Genomic DNA, 18408 nt, shown 5'->3' on the forward strand with positions numbered 1-18408 from the left:
GCCAACTCGTGAATTTTTCTGAGCTTAATTTTACAAACTTAAAATTCTGTATATTGTATAAACCAATCACTGACAAAATTATAACAAACGTGAACACTAAGGTGGACAATGAATCTGCCAAATTCTTTTCTTAGACAAATTATATTGAGAAGATCATTTCCCTAGGGGCCACTTTTGTGGAGTGGCTGTCTGAATCCAAGAGAAGTATGGGCCAAATTATTTACAAGTATCTTCAAATTATCTCAGAGCTTTGAGGAAAGATACAAGGTAAAATAAATAAAATAGTACATACAAATAAGAATATACAATGTTTGTAACACTTGGAAATATAGTAAAAAATTCAGTATTTGACAAGCATTTTGACTAAGTATCCTATTAGAACCTTTCCCCTTCAGCATTCATTATATAGTTCTTTCATTGACTGTTATCATTTCATAAATTACTATGTTAATTTAGAGCAATAAATCCTACCTTAAATAATATGGCTTCCCCAAACTGTTAAATATTTCTCCAGTGTATATTAGCATACATAATGTGCTACAAACTAAATGATGTATATATAGATAAGGGAAAAAAGAAACTCTTTCTCAGTCTCTATAAAACCAAGTATACACTCAGCCATGAAAAAGATGAAATCTTGCCATTTGCTTCAACATGGATGGAACGTGAGGGTATTATGCTGAGTGAAATAAGTCAAAGAAAGAAAGATAAATACCATATGATTTCACTCATATGGAAAAACAAACCAACAAACCAAACCAAACAAAATCAAACACATAGATACAGAGAACAGTAGTAGTTACCAGAGGGGAAGGGGGTGGGGAGGGCAAAATGGGTCAAGAGGGTCAACACTATGGTGACAGATGGAAACTGAAATTTTGGTGGTGAGCACACTGTAGTGTATACAGAAGTCAAAATATAGTACTGTATATATGAAACATATAATGTTATAAAAACCAATAAAAAAATTAAAAACCCAAGTATAATTTTAGTTGCTTCAAATCTTTTTCTAGTTTTTCAAATTAGGAATTATGGTATGTTTCCAAATATTGGGTTGGCCAAATATTGAGTTGGCTTCTCCTTCTCTAGAATATTACACTCAAAGTAATAATCTGTATTTTAAGTAAAAATAAAAGACATATTTTTCATTTTCACCAAGAACTTTATTGAACAACATATTCACCCTTTTGTTTCACTACCTTCTGCCATTTTTCAGGCAACTTCATAATTCCATCTTCCCAAAACTGTTTATCTTTTTGAGCAAAGAACTATTCCAGGTGCCTTTTACAGACTTCCAAGGAATTAAAATTTTTTCCATTAAGAGAATTTTGTAAAGACCGAAATAAATGGAAATCTGAAGGTGCAATGTCTGATGAATATGGCGGATGAATCAGAACTTCCCAGACAAGCTGTAACTGTTTTTGCCTGGTCATCAAATAAATATGCGGTCTTGCGTTATCCTGATGGAAGATTATGCGTTCTCTGTTGACTAATTCCAGACGCTTTTCATCGAGTGCTGCTTTCAGTTGGTCTAATTGGGAGCAGTACTTGTTGGAATTAATCGTTTGGTTTTCTGGAAGGAGCTCATAATAGAGGACTCCCCTCCAATCCCACCATATACACAACATCACCTTCTTTGGATGAAGACCGGCCTTTGGTGTGGTTGGTGGTGATTCATTTCACTTGCCCCACGATCTCTTCCATTCCACATTATTGTACAGTGTCCACTTCTTATCGCCTGTCACAATTTGTTTTAAAAACAAAACTTTTTCATTATGTTTAAGTAGAGAATCGCATGCGGAAATACAGTCAAGGTTTTTTTCTCTTAACTTATGTGGAACCCAAACATCAAAGCGATTCACATAATCAAGCTGGTGCAAATGATTTTCAACACTTGATTTGGATATTTTGAGTATGTCGGCTATCTCCCGCGTGGTATCACATTGATTGTTCTCAATGTCTCGATTTGATCGCTATCAACTTCAACTGGTCTACCCGACCATGGAGCATCGTCCAGCGAGAAATCTCCAGCACGAACCTTCACAAACTACTTTTGACATGTTCGATCAGTCACAGCACCTTCTCCATACACTGCACAAATCTTTTTTTTTGCATTTCAGTTGCGTTTTTACCTTTCTTGAAATAATAAAGCATAATATGCCGAAAATGTTGCTTTTTTTCTTTCATCCTCAATATTAAAATGGCCACACAAAAATTCACCAATTTTGATGTCTTTTTTTAAATGCATGCTGATATGACAGCTGTCACACACAATTTAACAAAATCGTTTTGAATGAAGTTAAAGACAACTAAGTGCTACTAGAGCCATCTTACAGAAAAAACCGAACGGACCTTTTGACCAACCCTGTATAATGCAAAATTATTTATTGAATTTAAGTCTAGGGAAGAGGAAAATTAGGAAGAAATTTGCCCATTTAACAAAATAGCAGTAACAAGGACAGCTATTATTTCCAAATGTTCGCTCTGGCTTTGCAAGCATTATATTGAGTATTTTACATACATAATCTAATCTAATTTTCAAAATAATTCCTTGAGATAAGTCTATTGCCCACATTTACAGAGGACCAAACTCATTTAGCAAATCCTCCTTGTTACATTTTAGATTATCCCCGTGTTCCACCCCCAGTCATTTCCAAAGACTACTTATACAGTCAGATCAGAAAGTTGAGGCACATCTATATTTTAAATAACGACTTAATGAAGTTATTTATGGGTTATAAAAGATAAGAAAGTATCCTTTAGAAATGAAAGTTTTACTTTTTACAATTCAGAGAAGTTAAGTTTGATTTATAACTTTTAAAAGCTATTAAGACACAGAGTACTATGAAGTCCTTCTTTTGGAGTTAGAAACACACCTTCTCCCTGTACTCTTCCGAAATTCTCATCTCCCAAATTAAGGGAAACATTTCAGTTCTGCCTGTTCACAAAAGAAAAGTTCTGTAATAATTCTGCTATGATCATACCTTTGAAGCAGGGCAAATGTTTGAGTACAACCACTAGGTATGGCGTTTTGATAATACAAAGATTATAAAGACAGAATTTTACAAAGCTGGCTTTCAAGTTTTGTTTTGTAATATTTGTACTTTTTTCATCATTATTTCTAATCATCCTATTTTAGTTTTGCATATCAGCATTCAAGACTTTTAGTGCTAGAGCTTATCATTATCCCAGCATGCAAAGTAAAATTCAGAAAAGAAAATCTTAACAAAACGGTGATCATTCAGATTCTAAAATGTATGACGTTATCCATTTATCCAACCTCAAAAAAATATGGCTTTCATTATTAGGTTACAATGGATCAAGATTTGTGTTCACACTAATGTTGCCCTCATTTCCATTTATATTAAACTGGTATTTGTTTTTTAAAGGAGGCACATGAATGAACAGAGCCTTCCCCAATCTCTGTTTGTTCAGCTTGTAACATGCACAATAGCAAATTCAATCTTGTTAAGAGGCTTATTCCTCCATTGTAGAACTTACTCGAATTGCAAGAAAGTTTGAATTTGCATGGGTCATGTATTTGTGTGGAGAATGAATTGAAGCACTTTAAGGACCTTATTTTTCTTTCTCAATAATAAATTGCTTATTACCGCTTAATTTCAAACATCTTTTGTCCATTGCATTGCTCAGCTGGGGGAAAAAAAATCTTCATTTCAATAATAGAAAAGTCAAGTTCATTTGAAAAAATAACACCTGAAATGTCAATGAAATCACACCTCTTAAATCTCATAGGGACAATTTCTCACTCAGGAGAGTTCCTTAAAGCAAATAATTTTTCTTCGATGAAGCCTAATTATTTTAAGTCAGGGAACAAGGCATTGGACACACAACCATAATGTTCCCTTTGTTAACAAACTGTTTTGATACACATATGAAGTTATTTTACCAAGGACCTTTTCTGTTAAAAGTTCATTACACTCAAAGTAAAGGAAGCTAACTCTCATCAGCCACATGAGAAGAATTCTAATTAAAATCTGGTCATATTGCAAGCATGTAGGTCACATTGTTAACCTATAATCAAATGTGGACAAGTGAGTGACTACTGTTTTTACTGCACTGCATTAGGTGATGGGGTTGGTAAGATACGGTAGCTGACATTGGGCACATAGGTGAGAAACCTGTGGAACACAATCACACACACACACACACACACACACACACACACACACACCAATATATCTCAGCAGAAAAATAGTACTAGAAAGGAGTCAAAAGATAATTCAATCCTGGCCATAGCACTTATCAACTGTGACCTTGGCAAATCACTTAAACATTCTGCTGAGCTTTCAGTTTCTGCCTTCACAAAAAAATGAGAAAATAATCAGAAATAATCTTTTCCATATTAAAGGAAACTAAAGACATATGCAACTAAATGTAATGTATAATCTTTGTGTGGTTCCTGGACATCAGGAGGACAATGGCAACAACGGAACAAGGTGAATGGTAATTTCCAGATTTTCATAATTGTACTATGGTTATAGAAGACAATCCTCTCTCTCTCTCTCCCTCTCTCTCTCTCTGTTTCTCTCTCTCTCTCTCTCTCTCTCTCTCTGAGAGGAGTAGGGAGTTATCACTGAAATATTTAAAGGTAAAGGGGCATAATATATTCAATTTACTCCAAAATGTTGCAGAGAGAAGGAGAGAAGAAAGAACCAATGGCTAAGCAAGTATGGTAAAGAATCAGCATTTGAGGAATTTGGGTGAAGGGCATAATGCAGTATTTTGTACTATTTAATTATTTTGTTCTTTTCTAATTTTTTAAGGTGGACTCTGAGGTTGTTGATTTGAAACTTTCTTTCTTTCTAATGTAAATATTTAGTGCTACACATTTCCCTTTAAGTACTCCTTTAATTGCAGCCTACAAAACTAGATATATTCTGTTTTCATTGTCATCCAGATAAAAATGATTTCTAATTATTTTATTATTTCTTCTTTGGCCCATGGGTATTTAAAAATGTTATTTAATTTCCAAACAACTGAAAACCTCCTGGAGAAAATAGCACTATTAGTAACTCTGCCAAACTTTTAAGGAAGAAATAATGCTAATTTTACACATACTCTTCTAGAAGAATGAAGAGGAAACATTTCCCAGCTCATGAAGTCACTATTACCTTGACACCAAAGAAGAAAGAAGAGCTTGGCTATTTGGATATCAAGTTACCTGTGTTTTATTCTAAAACGTTTTATCTGTTGATGGTGAGAAATGTGGGCTGTCATGAAATTTCATGAACTGAATATCAAAATCTTACATATAATTTAGAAACAAAAGCAAGAAAAATAAAACAGTATACTTTAATACAAAATCATCCTAATAAAAGAATAAAAAAGAGCAAAATAAGTAGAGGAAGGAAGTGAGGATGGACAGATGAAAAGAAGGAAGGGAGAAAATAAAAGAGAGAGAAATCTCATTAGGCTTAGTTGCTAGGCAATTAGGGATCTGTTATACTTAATGAATATAACAAAGTAATACTGAAAAATAAAAAGTGGAAAATTTTACCTTCTCCTCAACTTGATTTTTTAGAAGCAATGAGGAAAACATCCCTAGAAAGCCACTTGCATAACAAACTTAGAAAATGAAATTCTGTCATTCTGAAATGCCACCCTATAAATGCATGTGCTTGAGACTTAATTTAAGCATGAATTGCCTAACTTACTTCCTGTACTAACAACTTATCCAAATGGCAGGATAGGTTGAGCATAAAGTAACAGTAATATAAGTAAACTAGTTAATACAAGCTAGAAATCTTGCTTCCCCTTTTTTCTATATATTTTTAATAAGTCATGATTGTCTTTCCCTTCCTGAAGAGGGTACATATTTCTTTAGTGTGAAATCAGAAAAGTGAGAGTAAAAGGTCATATTTTAGAGGGAAAGTGATATTTCTTTGGAAAAAATAATGACTAGATGTATTTATTCTAAAGAAACTGGAGGTGGCTAATGTCTAAATTTCAGTAATGATGTAGGGGCTTAAGCAAAGACAGTTATTGTAGTCAAAATTGAAATTCTAGCTTGTTAATTCATTAGGACCTGTGAGAACATTTAAAATTTTTGAGCTCAAACAGATTTACAGAATCTCCAGGGTCACTGAGAAAGAAATTGTCTTTCTTTTTAAACTTAGGATGTTTATATACACTCATACAGAAATATCTAACTAACCTTCCATTTGAGTAGTTACAGTAAGATATAATATTTTCCAACCACCACACATAAGTCACGAAAGTTGGCAGAGCAGCAAAACTTTTAGATATGACTAAATGAAGACTCCTTAATACAGAAAGTATTTATGTTCTCAATGCATACAATTTATGAACATATACACTAAGTAAGGGTTCTTATTTTCTTACTTTAATACATATTCATATCATAAAGCAGCTGCCTTATGTTGGGCAGATTAAACAAAAAAAATACTGTTAGTAGATATATGTAAGCTCAATATATTTCAAAGTGTAAGCTCCTTGAGGACAGAATTTATATATTTCAATAGTATTAATTACCCCTTAGTCTCAAAGTCTAGGATGGCAGAGGCAGTCTGGAACAATCCAGAAAATATGTATTGAATAAATCATTTCATTTGCCTTTAGTCTGAAAGTATGTCTTATAGAAGTGTAGAAAATAAGACTTAATGACATCAAGTATACAGAAGACTATTTGTAAAGACTACATATAAAAAGCTAAGCATAAAAGTAGAAAATATTATTTTTGGAAATTTTCAAACTCAAAGCAGAAGAAATATTAATATTAGATGAAGATGAATTTAAAACAACAAATCACTCAATGGGAAAAACAGATTCATTTTATACAGGTTAAGCATACATAGAACAATGAAGATATGAGACGGGACTGGATAACATGAACACACTTTTTATTATGTGCCAGGTGTTGTGGTATGTCCTTAGCTCATTTAATCTTCACAAGCATTCTATAAAATAGGCAACATTTTAGATGTTAGGCAACGGAAGCAAAGCTAGGATAAGTACCTTCCCTAAAGTAAAAAAAACAAAAACAAAAGAAAACAAAGCTCCACAAAATACAAGCATCTGACTCCAGAGTTATACTTTCACCTTAGGCCACAAATTTGACAATTTCATTTAAGGAATGTTTATTTCTGGAAAATATAATTTATCAAAATGCTTCCCCTAACAAATCTAAGGATGACTTAATGTAAAGAAATCTCTCAGTGTGTCATGTTAGTAGGTCAAATTTGGTATGGTAGTATTAGAGACAATTAACAAGTAGTTGATAAATTCCATTCCATATCCAATACTGAAGAAAGAATACTTATAATATTCTATAACAGGTAATAGCTCTTAAGTCAATGGACAGCACCACACTTTCTATGAAACAATAAAGATAATTGTATTACATTAGGAACAAGAAAAGTTAGTTAATATTGGCTAGGAAATTCTGTCCAATATGATAAGATGCAAACTAAATAAATAAAAGGTAGAACTACTGGAAAGATAAAGTTAAAATACTTACAGGTAGATTATGTACATAGAAACTCTCTGAGAATAGAAGTAACAATCACTAAAGCGTGCAAGACATTCTAAAAACTTTACATAAATTATTTAACCTCATAATAAAACTATGAAATAGATACTATTATTATCATTCCCATTTTACAAATAAGGAAACTGGGGCACCACAAAGTTAGGTGACTCTCTTAGTGTCACACTAAAGTGGGGTTCTAGAATCTGTATTGTAAGCCCCTACACTGTACAACCTCTATTAACATAATGAAAGAGTTCAGTAATGGAGCAATAGTTTCTTGATATTGTAGCAAATACCAATTAGAAGATGGACTGGAAAACGATATTCTACATTAGAAGAAAAATTACAAAATATCAAGGAATGTAAGTTTAACAAGAAATGAAGAGGACCTATGTGAAGACAAATGTAAATAAACACATCTACCAAGTTTTATATGGGAAAACCCATACATACATGTGCAAAAATGACTATTTTTCCACAATTAAAGTTTAATTAAATTCTAATCAGAGGGCTTCCCTGGTGGCGCAGCGGTTGAGAGTCCGCCTGCCGATGCAGGGGACACGGGTTCATACCCCGGTCCAGGAAGATCCCACATGCCGCGGAGCAGCTAGGCCCGTGAGCCATGGCCGCTGAGCCTGCGCGTCCGGAGCCTGTGCTCCGCAACGAGAGAGGCCATAACAGTGAGAGGCCCGCGTACCGCAAAAAAAAAAAAATTCTAATCAGAATCCCTAGCCATTATGCACTTTTAAAAAATTATTTTAAACCATCAAGTTCAACTGAAGGAATAAAAACATAAGATTAACCAATTTATAAATGAAGGGTATCGGTGAAGGATTATTCATCAGATATCTTTTAAAATAATATAATTTCTATAAATAATTTTTAATAATTTATAGATTATTTCTATAAATAGAAATATTATATTTATATATATAGCTTAGAATAAAATATAAACCTTTAGTGTATAATAAAATTTCTAGGGCTTCCCTGGTGGCGCAGTGGTTGAGAGTCTGCCTGCTGATGCAGGGGACACGGGTTCGTGTCCCAGTCTGGGAAGATCCCACATGTTGCGGAGCAGCTGGGCCTGTGAGCCATGGCCGCTGAGCCTGCACGTCCGGAGCCTGTGCTCCGCAACGGGAGAGGCCACAACAGTGAGAGGCCCACATACCGCAAAAAAAAAAAAAAAATTTCTATCACAAAACAGCAGTAAAAGAAAGAATTACTCAGTATAAAATATTGGGACATCTAATTGGTTATTTGAAAAAGAGCGTAAAAAAAATTTTTATAGTCATTTACTTAGGGCTTTGTTATCTTTCACAACATTTACAAAATAGAAGCTGCATAATATCAAAAACACAGGAAGTTGACAACATAGACCACAATTAGCTTCCCAGTCTTACTTTAATGAGTGTAATCTTTAAACATCACAATTTATACTGTCAAGCACCAAATTAATCATCAAAGTTTATTTTTCACCTCACACCTTCCTAAGCTATAGAAATAACTGAAAAAATTATTACTACTAAATGTAAAAAGAAGAGAATGAATTAAGTTTATGAATGAGTCCAGCTATGAATAAGTGTTCACAAGACACTGAAAGGCTTTTAGGGGAAAGATGTATACCATAGGACTTTGATGGCTCTTTCCCTGTGTCTATTTTAAATATTGGTTTTATTGTAGGGTATTGAATGTAGAGTTACATAAAAATGAATATCTATAGAAAGTGGTAATATGACTGTAAGAAATTTGATTCTGAATCCTCCTCATTCATTATTTTTTGCATACCCTCTTGTTGACACATAAGTTAACTACAAATGATTATGCAGTAAGCTGGTATTAGGTAATAGGTACTTGAAAATTATTTTCGGAGCTTTTCTAATTCTGAGGAAAAGCTTATTAGAGGAATGTGTCTACCATTGTCTAATCAAAAGTTGACCCTTTATATTGAGACCTATAGGTCCCAGGATGAACTTCCAGAGATTGGCTAAAATAGTCTTATTCTCTAGAGATAGTAATGACAGCTAACTAGAGTATGGTGTTTACTCTATGCTAGGTTACCTAGTGTTGTAGGTTCTATGCACATGTTAACTCATCCTGTCAACAACCCTAAGAATAATTTAATATATTATTTTCTCATTTTATTGGTAACGAAATTGAGGTGCAGAGAAATTCAGTGACTTATCCAAGGTCTTATCACTAGTAAATGTGAGAGACAGTGTTATGAATTCAACAGACTGGCTCCAGAGTCCACATACTTGGCCACCATAATTTGCTACCTCTTGTTAAAATGAAAAGCTTCTAAGTACTTGACTGAAACATACTGGTCTCTTCCTCTCTCCCTCCCTTCCTTCCTCTTCTCTCTGAGCTGCTTCACTGTGAGTGACCTTGCTTTTTCCTCCCCTATCTAACATTGTGTGGATCCCCTTATGGCAAGGTAGAGAAGGTCATGAAAACTAGAAACACATTTAAGTATAGCTAGGTGAATAAACTAGGTTTACATAAAGCAATGACTTAGTAAGGGTCTAACAACATACCCTCTGACTTCCTATTTCAATGCCTTGAATAGTCATTGCTGCTTAATAATATATTCGGCTTGCATTTCAAACTGTTAGTCCTTATACATAATCCTTATCCACTTTTCAACAGCTTTATTTAGGTATAATTTATATATCATGAAATTTACCTATAATAAGGATATGATTCAATTATTTTTAATAAATTTATAAATTTTCAGAGTTGTGCAACCATCACCACAATCCAGTTTTGAATATTTCATCAAGTTCCCTTATTACCACTTAGAGTTAAAATCTGTGTTCATCTCCACCTTTAGGTAACTACTGATCTGCTTTTTATATCTATAAAATTTCCCTGTCTTGACATTTTTTCCTTCTAGTTTTGTTGAGATATAATTAACATACAGCACTGTGAAAGTTTAAGGTGTACAGCATAATGATTTGACTTACATACATCATGAAATGATTACCACAATAAGTTCAGTGAACATCCAAGACCTCATATAAATATGAAATTAAAGAAAAAGAAGAAACAAGTTTTTCCTTTTGATGAGAACTCAGACATCAGTGCGTTGACATTTAAAACAAATGGAGTCATTGAATGTGCTCTTTTGCATTGTGCTTCTTTTACTGTTACATGATGTTGTACAGGTCCATCCATGTTATAGCATGTGTCAGCATTTTACCTATTCACCAGATTAAGACTGTGTCCACTTGGGGGCTATTATAAATAATAATGCTATGAAAATGTGCATACATATTTTTTGCATATACACAGGTTTTAATTTACCTTGGGTAGATACCTAGGTATGGAATTAGGAGGTTATCAGTAAATTTATGTATAACTTTTTAAGGAACTATCAAACTATTTCCAAAAGTGGCTGCACCATTTTACCTTCCCACCAACAATACATGAGAGATCCAGTTTTTCCATATCCTTGCCAACTCTTGAGAGTGTCTATCTTTTTATTATAGCCATTCTAGGGAGTCTGAAATGGTATCTCACTCTGGTTGTATTTTGCTTTTTCTGATAGCTAGTGATGTCAAGCATTTTAAAATATGCTTATTAGCCATTAGTTTATCTTCATAGTAAAATGTCTATTCAAATCATTTGTCAATTTTTGAATTGTATTGTTTGTATTATTATTGAGTGTTAAGGGTTCTTTACGTATTCTGAATATTATCAGAATATATTATCAGATATATTATTTGAAAATTTTTATTATCAGACATATTATTTGAAAATTTTTTAACCCGTTTTTGACTATTATAGGTAAATGGTTTCTTTTGAAGGACAAACATTTTTCATTTTTGTGAAGTCTAATTTATAATTAAAAAAAATTTTTATGGACCATGATTTTGGTGTTGCATCTAAAACATTTTTGGCCAGACCAAAATTATGAATATTTTGCTTTATGTTACATAGTTTCAGCATTCACATTTAGATGTATTACTCATGTTGAGTTAACTTTTGTGTATAGTGTGAGGTAAGGGTCTAAGTTCACATTTTTATATGTGGTTTTTGTCCTGGCATTATTTGTTAAAAAGCTTATCCTTTTCCCATTTTATTGCTTCAGCACCTTAGTCCAGTATCCATTGTTCATAAATATAAGGATTTGCTTCTGGACTTTCAATTCTGTTGCATGTATGTAATTTCCACAGTACCATATTGTATGTATTATTATAGTTATGGAGGAAGTTTTGAAATAAAAAAGTGTAAATCTTCAAACTTTGCTCTTCTTCAAGGTTGTACCTGCTATTCTGGTTTCTTGCATTTCCACCTGAATTTTAAGATCAGCTTGTCAATTTCTATAAAAAAGCCTGCTAAGATTTTGAATTTTTGTTGCGTTTCTAGATCAACCTGGACAGAATTGCCCTTCAGATGACCTTGAATCTCTCAATCCATGAAACTGAAATGTTCATGTTAAATTTATTCCTAAGTATTTTATTCTCTTGAGGCTATTGCAAATGGAATTGTTTTCTTAACTAGATTTTATGACTGTTTGTTGCAGGTATATAGAAATGCAATTGATTTTGTAAAGGGATGTTGTATTCTCTGATTTTGTTGAAATTGTCTCTTAGTCCTAGTTTTGGGGGGTTTCCTTGGGACTTCCTACATACAGGATCATGTTATCATGTTATCTATGAATAAAGACAGTTTTATTGCTTATTTTCTAATCTGGATGCTTTTAATTTTTTTTCTTACATTATTTTACTGGCAGGATCTTCAATATAATGTAGAATAGAACTGGCAAAAGCATATATCCTGGTTTCTTTCTCAATTATAGTGGGAAAGCACTCTGTCTTTCACTATGAGGTATGATGCTAGCTGTGGGTTTTTCATAGATGTCATTTATCAGGTTGAGGAAGTATTCTCCTATTTCTAGTTGTTTGAGTGTTTTTATAATGAAAGTATTTTGGACTTTATTAAATGATTTTCTGTGTCTATTGAGATGGTAGTGTATTTTTCGTCCTTTATTCTATTAATATTGTATATTACATTCATTGATTTTGAGATGTTAAATCAACTTTGCCTTCTTCACCTGTTTTTTTTTTTTTTTTTTTTGGCTGCGTTGGGTCTTCATTGCTGCGCATGGGCTTTCTCTAGTTGCAGCGAGTGGTGGCTACTCTTCACTGCAGTGCACAGGCTTCTCATTGCGGTGGCTTCTCTTGTTGAGGAGTGCGGGCTCTAGGCGTGTGGGCTCAGTAGTCGTGGCTCACGGGCTTAGTTGCTCTGCAGCAAGTGGGATCTTCCCTGACCTGGGATCTAACCTGTGTCTCCTGCATTGGCAAGTGGATTCTTAACCACTGCGCCACTGGGGAAGTCCTTTTTTTTTCTTTTTTTTTTTTTTTGGCTAAACTTTACCTTCTCGGGATAAATTCCACCTGGTCACAGTGTGCAAACCTGTTTTTTATACGTTGCTGACTTTGGTTTGCTAAATTTTCTTAAGGATTTTTGTGTCTATAGAATGAGTTATAGAGTGTTTCTTTCTCTGTTTTCTGAAAGAGATTATAGAAAATTGGTTATTTTCCTTCTTTATTTGATAGAATTCACCAGTGAAGCCATCTTGTCCTGGACATTTTTTTCGGGGAAGATTTTTAATCACATATTTAATTTTTTTACTTGTTATTAGTCTGATCATATTCTCTATTTCTTCCTGAGTCAGTATTGGTAATTGATGTATTTCTAGGACTTTTTCCTTGTCATCTAATTGATATGATTTGTGTGCATAAAGTTGTTTTTTTAAATTTTTAAAAAATATTTCTCTCTCTCCTATCCTTCTGGGACTCACATTTTGCTACAATTGATGCTGTCCCCCAGGTCTTGGAGGCTCTATTTTTTTTGAATAATCTTTATCTCCATTCTTCATATTGGATAATATCTATTGATCTATCCTCAATTTCACTAAATTCTCCTTGAGAATTTCTATTTGTAGATTCATTGTTGCCATATTTTCCTTTAATTATTTAAATATGTTTTTAAAGATGTTTTAACATAGTTAACATATTGATAATTGCTGTCTTAAGATACTTGTCTGCTAAATCCAACATCCTGGTACACTCAGAGACAATTTTCTATTGATTGATTTTTTTTTCCTGAATCTGGGGTACATTTTTTTGTTTCTTTGAATGTCTCAAATTTTTTGCTGAGAAGTAGACATTTTAGATAGCATAAGAAATCTGGATCTTGATTTTCCCTCTAAAGATTTTTGTTGTTACCATTTACTTGTTTAATAACTTGCCTATGTTAAATCTATGAAATCTGTATTCCCTGCCATTTATTGATACTGTTGTTCAGCTCAATTTTTAAAATAAACATGTTTATTTATTTACTTATATTCTTGTCTTTATTTTAAATTCTGACTTCCTAGGAGACTTCCTGTATCTGAATAGCTTAGTGGTTAGATAATGATTCTACAGAGGTTATAATGACTACCTTGAAACAGCAAAATTCCATCTTCTGCCAATGACTCTGTGTATGGGCAGGTGAGCACATTCAAAGTTCAGACCATTTCTAAGCCCGCCTGGTCACTTAGATTCCACTGGCTCTTTTGGGTCTCCTATGGGCAGGCTCAAAGTTGACCAGGATTATGTGGGATTATCAAAGAAGTCTGATCTCTACTTCTCATGCATGCATCCTCAGCCAGGAATACACCTGCTCCACATACTACAGTAACCCCAGCATAGTAGAGCCAGTGATCCTGCTCTGTTCATCTGTCTCTGAAAATATCATTCCTACCCCTACTATCAGAGAAAAGAAAATGCTGGTCCTTATGGCTTGCCCTGTCCTGGCAGAACCCCTGCCTTAACTGAATACAGGTGTGGGCCAGAACACCACAGATTCCCACTGTTCTTACTCAATTTTCATCAGTTTTTCAACCATACATGCTTCTAAAATTGTAAACGACTGGTAGATTTACAAAGCATTGAAATGGTTATTCTGTCAATTTTCTCCAGCTCTGTAGTTGCTTTTTGTAGAGAAGATTTGCAATCTCTCATTAGATGGTAGCTATAAGTACCACCTTGAAATGCTTTTAAAAATTTCAATTAGTAGAGCAAGAGGAAAAAAAAAACACATTTGGCTTATTTTGTGATTAAATCTGTCTTATTGTTCTCCAGGAACTCTTGCTTTATTTTCAGATTTCCTGAAGACGCTAATTTTATTTTACTAGGTTTTTAAAGTAAAATTTAGTGCACTAAATTAGTGCTATGGTACTGTTCCCTGCAGAGGTTTCCAATCTGGGCCCCTGTCCTGTGAGCTGTGATTCTCTGTGTCTTCCTCTGTTTCTCCAGTTTGGGGGGCAACAGTTTGCCCTGTGACCTCAATTCTCAATTCTCTGATGGATCTAAGAAAATTTGTTGATGTTCAGTTTGTTCAGCTTCTTCTTTGTTGTGAAGACAGGAATGTCTTCTAAAATCGTTATCCACTGGACCAGAGGTTGGAAGTCCATCTATACATTTTTTATTTTCCTAACACAAGGATATAAAATCTATAATATGAAAAATAAATATTAAAATAATTTACTTATTTCTAAACTCTTTTTTTTTGAATTTTACTATGATACTGTTCACAGAGATCTACCAGTCAACATCTCCAAAGTTTCTTTAAGTACTAGAGAGAGAACATGTGCCTTGACGTGTGATAAGATTTTCTAAAAGGGGATATTGTTTTGTTGCTACCTCATGCCTACCACTTGCCATGTCATAATGTAAAATGTTACTACACCTCATCTATGATGTTCAGCCTATTTTCAAGAATAACATAATTCCTAGTTTTCTTTACTTCCACAGTATGTAATTTGGGGGAATATGTTATCTTTACTTTAGTTAAGACTATTTCTTCCTTTCTTTCATCATATACCAGTAACTGTGCTCTGTTACTGTTTATCCTAATACTAGTTTTTAATTTAGCATCTGCATAAACTTCCTTGTTATCATTTTTCTGTACTTTTTATAAGGACTAGTTTCTTTTCCTTCTCCTACTTTTAAAACCAAATGTATTCATTATAAGTACACGCAAGTAACTTACTCCTTTATTAGACCTTCTAGGTAGTCATGCCTCAGCATTTATATATTAAAATGCATATTATATTTTCAGAAATTAGTTTACTTTTATTTCTCCTTTGTATTACAATTGGGGCACTGCATTTTAAAAGTTATGTGTGAAAGTATGTTACATCATAAGTTCCATTTCAGGATAGTATAAGGGTCATTGTAAAATGTTAGTTCTAGGAGTTGTTGAGTCTGATAGGGTGGAGAATCAGTGTCATGGTGAATTAAATGACATCTTCCTTATTGTAGCCTAATTATCTTAATTTCCTTTACATGCAGTAAAAATGTTAGAAGTCTAATTCAACTGTAGTGCTACTAGGTAGGTAGTGCTACTAAATAAGAAAATTCTGTTCTTTTTAAAATTTACTTAATTTTATTTTTTCTTTTGTTATGTCTAACAAGATATTTAAACCAAATTCTATTATTTACCCAGGTGAATAACAGATGCTATTGGTTAGCTACCTTATAACCATTCCTCACTTTCTTCCTTGATAATAATAACCCAAATTTTAGTTCTAGTGACCACTGGCTTCAGCAAGGCTAACCCCTTCCCTCTCATCAAGACCCATAGGGGATGAAACAATTTCAATATAAATTTATATTTATATCAAATTTATATTTATATCAATACAGCAGAATGCAAAATCATAAGTGTTCAGCTCTGTGAATTTTCACAAACTTACTGCATTTGTGTAACTAACTGTTGACTACTCCCTCCCTGCACCTTTCTCTTCCTATAATGTCATGCACTCTTCTCTAACACCTTGGGCTATTTTCTACACTCCTTCTATTATTTCTTATCATCTCTACCCATTTCTTTAAATAAGGATATTTTATAGGGATTTCTCTTAACCCATTTGTCATTTTTACAAAATCTCACTATCTGATCTCACCCACGTATATGATTTTAGCTGTCACTTAAAAGGTGATGACACCTACGTTCTTTATCTCTATACCTAACCTCTTCCATGATCTTCAGACTCTTATAGTCCAATTATGTATTAACTATATCCAATTAAATTTTAAACTCACTATATATCTGAAATGGCATTGATTATTTTCACCTTAAGGCTACCCTTCCTTATGTATTCCGTACCTTGGTCACTGGCCCTTCTAGCTTCCCTGTGTTTCAAGAGAAAGAATCTGGAGTCATCCTTAGTACCAATCTGTCTTTACTCCTCAATGCATTCAATCAATTACAACTTTTTGTTGATTTTCCCTCTAAATATTTCTCAAATCTGCCCTCTCCTTCCCACCTTCACTACTGTATCATTAATTCACAATTTAATCATCTTTGTTATACTGCAAAAGCCTCCTAAGCAATCTTCCCTCTAATCTCAATTTCTTGGATTTATCTTCTACACTACTGCCAGAGTGTTCTTTTGTTTTTCAATTAATTTTTATTAGTGTGTATTTGCTTTACAATGTTGTGTTAATTTCTACTGTACAGCAAAGTGAATCAGCTATACATATACTTATATCCCCTCTTTTTTGGATTTCCTTCCCATTTAGGTCACCACAAAGCACTGAGTAGAGTTCCCTGAGCTATACAGTAGGTTCTCATTAGTTATCTATTTTATACATAGTATTGGGTTGGCCAAAAAGTTCGTTTGGGTTTTTCCATAAGATGTTAAGGAAAAATCCAAATGAACTTTTTGGCCAATCTAATATCAATGGTGTATATATGTCAATCCCACTCTCCCAATTCATCTCACCCCCCCCTCCCCTTTGGTGTCCATACATTTATTCTCTATGTCTTTGTCTCTATTTCTGTTTTGCAAATAAAATCATCTATACCATTTTTCTAGAGTCCACATATATGCGTTAATATACGATATTTGTTTTCCTCTTTCTGACTTACTTCACTCTGTATGACAGTCTTGTTCTTTATAACTTGAAAATCTGACAAAATAATTTCCTTCATTTAACAGTTTTAGTGGACTTCCATGTTCACATTCTCCAAGCTTCCCATTGAATAAGTAATAAAGGTATGGTAAGTGATGCAAAATATCAACAGATCTGAAATGCTGGTCAAAGTTCTGTCACACAATAGGAGTAGTTTCTAATTAAGGAAAGTTTAAATGAGGCGCTGAGGCAGAGAATGATGGAAATTTAACTGCCCTTAAAAAGGGAAAACATCCTCTATTTCACAGTAGCTTCTTTCTAGGGAGGTCATAGATAATGTATCCAACAGCAACCATACTCCATTCTCTAATTCTTATCTATCCTGAGCTCTAATGTATGTAATGTGACTTTAGTAAAGGAGCTAGGAGGTGGTACTTTGTATCTGAGAATGTTAAATAAACACAGGAGAAGGCTAAGCATGGAAGAGCTATAAGAGTAGTGCACCCTGGGCATTATAGTTTTTAGATTAATTATTTCCAACAATTTGACACCTATAGACTGATTTAGAGTATTTAAGTGTGCCAAGGCACTTTATTTGAATTTTTTTTCCTGGTATTTCATCCATTTTTTTTCCGCTACCACACTTACTCTATTCAAACCTTTATTTACGGGCTTGCCGCTTCAGGTGACAAGTGAAAATTAATTTGTTCAACACATATTTTTGAGTACTTTGTATGCACCAGTCATTGTTCTAGATTTTGCAAATATAGCCATCAAAAAAGAAAGGTGAAATGGGGGAAGATGGACAATTAATAAATTAATAGATAATTAATAGAAATTCAGGCAATGATAAGAGCTATGGAATAATGAGGTTAACGGGTAGAGAATGATAAAGGCATAGAGAAGATCTTGCTGAGGAGGTGACATTTAAGTGGACATATGAATAAAGTGAGGGAGTGAACATGCAAGTATCTGGGGAATGAGCAT

General features: G+C 33.6%; 1 long non-coding RNA gene across 1 annotated transcript in view; it reads left to right on the forward strand.

Moving 5' to 3' along the window:
* Positions 1-7016: 7016 nt before the first annotated feature.
* LOC125963038 (uncharacterized) overlaps positions 7017-18408 on the forward strand; it is a 194024-nt gene continuing 182632 nt past the window's right edge. The window contains exon 1 of the long non-coding RNA XR_007474790.1: positions 7017-8074. This is a non-coding gene — a long non-coding RNA (uncharacterized LOC125963038). The remainder of the gene's footprint in view (positions 8075-18408) is intronic.

Source organism: Orcinus orca, chromosome X (genome assembly GCF_937001465.1).
Source record: "Orcinus orca chromosome X, mOrcOrc1.1, whole genome shotgun sequence".
In the NCBI taxonomy this organism is placed as follows: Eukaryota; Metazoa; Chordata; class Mammalia; order Artiodactyla; family Delphinidae; genus Orcinus; species Orcinus orca.